This window comes from Schistocerca americana, chromosome 1, assembly GCF_021461395.2.
Source record: "Schistocerca americana isolate TAMUIC-IGC-003095 chromosome 1, iqSchAmer2.1, whole genome shotgun sequence".
Taxonomy (NCBI): Eukaryota; Metazoa; Arthropoda; class Insecta; order Orthoptera; family Acrididae; genus Schistocerca; species Schistocerca americana.
Genome location: NC_060119.1, coordinates 539911736 through 539917033, shown reverse-complemented (window position 1 = coordinate 539917033; position 5298 = coordinate 539911736). Strand labels below are relative to the sequence as shown.

At 46.8% G+C, this 5298-nt stretch overlaps 1 pseudogene; it reads left to right on the top strand.

Moving 5' to 3' along the window:
- The first annotated feature begins 3892 nt into the window (after positions 1-3892).
- LOC124556595 lies at positions 3893-4010 on the top strand (annotated as a pseudogene).
- The last annotated feature ends 1288 nt before the right edge of the window (positions 4011-5298 follow it).

Here is a 5298-nt window from a genome sequence, read left to right as displayed (position 1 = left end):
GTAGTAGCAGCAGCGCGGTACAGGACTGTAGCGCCTAGCACCACTAGGTCACAGCGGCCGGCCAGCTCCTTATTCTCATCGGAATGAGTTGGTAGCTACAAATTCGAGTAAATTGTGTCACTTTCCATGTTTTCCTTCAGGCACGGTGTTCTAGTGTCCGACTTGGAAGGAATCGGCAATATTCGCTAGCCTTCAGTTTCCTACTTCCAATAATTGGGGGCTTACGAATACTACCGGCTCGGCGCTAGTAGGACACGAACGCCTCTGTGGAAAATAAAGAAAAAAACATGAAAGAGCTCCCATGTTCATGGTGGGAGCCTGGAACCTGTCTGGTACCATTTGGAGCGACTGGGTGGAGCATTTCGTGCTAAAACACTGGATGTTAAGTCTCAGGTAATCACAATAATGAGACTAGGGAGTGTAATATTTCATACGAGTGATGGAATAAACGAAAGTAAAGACAGGGTCGACAACTGCGCATGTATCATGAGCGTGTGGCGCGACCCAGCATGGAGCTACTCACTGGCGGTGCACAGGCCCACATATGGCTGGCGCGTCGCGCGCCTTGTGGAGTCGCCAGAAGAGGCTAGAAAGCGCTCGTGGCGCCCTCCGGCCTTGGCATTTGAGAACAAAGCGCGCGGGGTGAAAAGCCGCGTCAAAATGACGCAATAACCCCGCACCCGCACCCCACTTTGTTCCCCAGTCACTTCAGGCCCATCGGCCCACACACACACACACACACACACTCACTCACTCACTCACACACACACACACACACACACACACACACACACGAGACTGAACAGGCGTGGCCTCGACAGGGAGCGAGGGGCTGGCATTTACCGTCACCTGACTGCCGTTACTTAGTCACTATTTTTCACCGTTCGTTATTGCTCCAGCTGTTCAGTAGCTGGCTCTATAAAACAGATTCACGTTTACCAGTGTCAGAGGCATATAAACTGGCTGAGCCTGCAGAAATTCAACATAATAAAGTATGCACTTATGAGATTAATTCATCATTCGGCACAACCACATTTATTTCTAACGAAATCGGTTTCGGTAGGCATCGACTATCTTCAGATCTCCGAGACAAACAAATTTTATAAATTAGAGAAGAAGTTATACAAATTACGCAAAAATTAAAATACCATACTACCGCACTTACAATTTTAAATACATAAGGAATCCACATCGACTTCGAAAACAAACTGTTGTGTGAAACCCAGCTCGCTCTGTTCGTCAGCGAGACCGAGAAAAGTAGTAAATACAGGTGTCCAGGTTAATGCTGTGTGCTTGACTTCCGGAAGGCGTTTGGTACAGTTCTGCACTACTGGCCATGGAACAAAAGAAGAGAGTACGGAATATCAGACCATGGGTAGCTTTTGATGGCACAAAAGCGAGCAGTAACAATAATATATGGTGTTCACCCACGGACGTCATGTAGGTACATTTTCAAGGAGCTAGGTATTTTAATTGCGTCGTGACAATACGTATATTCGCTAATGAAATACGTAATATGTAATCCATCACAATTTGAGAAGTACAGTGATGCCCACACTTCCAACACTATAGGGAAAAATGACCCTATTACCCACTATCAGTGGCTCAGAAAGGAGTGCAATACGCGGTAACAAAAATCTTTGATCATTTGCCGAATAACATAAAATGTCTAACAGTTAGCGAAGCAAGTTTTAACTCTAACTAAAAATCATTTCTCCTGGAGGTCTCCTCATATTCTATTGACAAATTTCTACTTAAAAAGGGCAGCCAGTAAAAAATAGAATTGACTGTAGTTACATAAGTAGGACGAAAAATGATAATGTGATCATTAATGTTAACACTAATCATGTATACATATCTTGTAAACTATCTCGATCCACACCTTTTCCATAAAACAATCGTTCAGGTTATATATAGAACATATCCCTAACTAACTAACTAGTTGTTACTGGATAGTAGAGTTTCTAGCGAACAGAGCATACACTGTCATTCTGAATGGGTAGAAATAATCAGATGTAAAAATGACTTTGAGTGTACCCCAAAGGAGTGTATAGCACTATTACTTTTTACAACGTATATAAATGACCTCGTAGATGGAGTAACCATAGAAACTTGTACGGAAAAGCAAAGAGCTGCAGAGAGTCTATGTTGGTGCAGTGACTGGCAGTTGGCATGTGGCATAAACAAAAGTAAAGTATTGCGTATAAACAGGCATTTAAGGTAACGTAAAGTTCCGCGGCCAGTTGGAGCAGCGCGACCCCCGGTCATCCTCTGCCAATGGCGTCATCGGTTGCGGTGTGGAGTGGCATGAGATCAGCGCAACAGTCTTCCTGGCGTTGTCGGGTTTCTTAACCTCGGAACCGCTACTAATGGGTCACGTAGCTCCTCATTTGGCGTCACAAGGCTGAGAGGAATTCCTTCCAGCCCTTCTACCAACGAAAAATCCCTGGCAGTACTGAGAATCGAACCCGGGTCCACAGATGGCGGTCAGCTACACTGACGACTCAGCAATGGACACGGAGATAAATAGGCAGAAATATCCATTGTCGGATGACTACGTGATTGCAGAACAATCACTGGAGATAGTCGAATCCGTAAAATACGAGGGTAATCCCAAAAGTAAGGTCTCCCATTTTTTTTAATAAGTACAGAACTCTGTGTGGCAGTTGGTCACACTATTATGAACAGCGCTTCGCGCGCTGTGTGTAAACATGCGCACGCCGCGCTGAGGCACTCGGTCTTGGCTTGGCAGCCGTTGAGAATGGAGCTCCCGTTGGATGTTACCGTCAAGGGCGAATTGCGCACAGTTATTCGGTTTTTGGACGCAAAGGGCACTGCACCGACTGAAATCCATCGCCAATTGACGGAAGTGTATGGTGAGTCGTGTATGGATGTCAACAATGTTCGTAAGTGGTGTAGAGAGTTTGCAGCTGGTTGGACCGAAATTCACGATGAACAAAGGAGAGGGGGCCATCAATTTCTCAGGAGACAGTGTGGAAGGTTGAGCAAAGCATGCTTGAAGATCGGCGGATCACACTGGATGATCTCTGCACGTTGGTTGCTGAGGTTTCCCGAAACACTGCTCACAGAATTTTAACGGAAACACTGAACTACCGGAAGGTGTGCGCAAGATGGGTGCCACGCATGCTGACTGAGGACCACATGTGGTGACGAGCTGATGCTTCGCGCTCATTTCTTCACCGCCTTGCAGCAGAACAGGACAACTTTCTGGACTCAATTGTCACGGGTGACGAAACCTGGGCATACCACTTTACACCTGAGACCAAGCAATAATCACGCCAGTGGCGGTATCCTTCTTCACCAAAGACGCAGAACTACAAGTAAACAGTCCGACGGTGAAGTCATGACAACCGTTTTTTGGTATCGGAAAGGGTTATTGTTGCTCGACTTTATGCGCACTGGGACCACAATTAACGCGGACAGGTACTGTGAGACTCTGAAAAAAACTCAAACGGGCAATTCAGAACCGGAGAAGAGGAATGTTGAGCAATGGCTTACACATTCTCCATGACAACGCTCGCCCACACATCGCTCGACAAACCGTTGCTCTCCTGTAACAGTTTCAGTGGCACATAATCACTCACCCACGCTATAGTCCTGACTTGGAGCCCAGTGACTATCACCTGTTCGCTAGGTTAAAAGAACATTTGGCCGGAAAGTGATTCAGCTCCGACGACGAGGTGAAAGAAGAGGTTCATAACTTTCTGAACATCATGGCAGCAAGCTCGTACGACATGGGCATACAAAAACTGCTAAAGCGTCTACAAAAATGCATCGACATAAATGGTGATTATGTCGAAAAATAGCTTAATGTTCAAGCTGTAAATGATGTAAACCATTGTACAAATAAACGGGTCTATGTACTTCTAAAGGCAACGGCCTTGCCGCAGTGGATACACCGGTTCCCGTGCGATCACCGAAGTTAAGCGCTGTCGGGCGTGGTCGGCACTTGGAGGGCTGACCATCCAGGCCGCCATGCGCTGTTGCCATTTTTCGGGGTGCACTCAGCCTCGTGATGCCAGTTGAGGAGCTACTCGACAGAATAGTAGCGGCTTCGGTCAAGAATGCCCTCTTACGCCGGCCGGTGTGGCCGAGCGGTTCTAGGCGCTTCAGTCTGGAACCGCGTGACCGCTACGGTCGGAAGTTCGACTCCTGCCTCGGGCATGGATGTTTGTGATGTCCTTAGGCTAGTTAGGTTTAAGTAGTTCTATGTTCTAGGGGACTGATGACCTCAGATGTTGAGTCCCATAGTGCTCAGAGCCATTTGAACCTTTTTTTTTTTTAACCTTCTTACGCCCGGGAGAGCGTGTGCTGACCCCATGACCCTCCTATCCGCATCCTCCACCGAGGATGACACAGCGGTCGGATGGTCCCGGTAGGCCAGTCGTGGCTAGAAGACGGGGTGCTTTTATGTACTTACGAAAAAATAGGATACCTTACTTTTGGGGATACCTTCGTATGTAGGAGTCCACATATGGAACAATATAAAGTGGACGACCACATAAAACTTATGTCAGGTAAGGTGGACACCAGACTGAGATTCATTGGAAGAATCCTGAGGAAATGTAGTCCACCCACAAGGGAGGGACCTTATTAAAATATCCTTCATCCACTACTTGTACATTGCTCGTCAATCTGGGATCTGTACTATATACACAGGAACGCCAAAGGAATGGATAGGCATGTGTATTCAAATACAGTGATACGTATACAAGCCAAATATGGCACTGCGGTCGACAACGCCCATATAAGACAACAAGTGTCTGGTGCAGTTGTTGGATCTGTTACTCCTTCTGCAATGGCTAGTTATGAAGACATTGGACTGTTCATGACTGGAAACATGCTGCCTGGTCGGACGAGTCTCGTTTACAAATTGTATCGAGTGGATGGACGTGTACGGGTGTGGAGACAACCTCATGAATCCATGGAACCTGCGTGTCAGCAGCGGACTGTTCAAGCTGGTGGAGGCTCTTTAATGGTGTGGGGCGTGTGCAGTTGGAATGATATGGGACCCCCGATACGACTAGATGCGACTCTGACAGGTGACACGTACTTAAGCATCCTGTCTGATCATCTACATCCATTCATGTCCAGTGTGCAATCCGACGAACTAGGACAATTCCAGCAGGACAATGCGACACAACACATGCCCAGAATTGTTACAGAGTGACTCTAGGAACACTCTTCTGAGTTTAAACACTTCCGCTGGTCATCAAACTTCCCAGACATGAACATTATTGAGCATATCTGGGATGCCTTGCAATGTGCTGTTGAGAA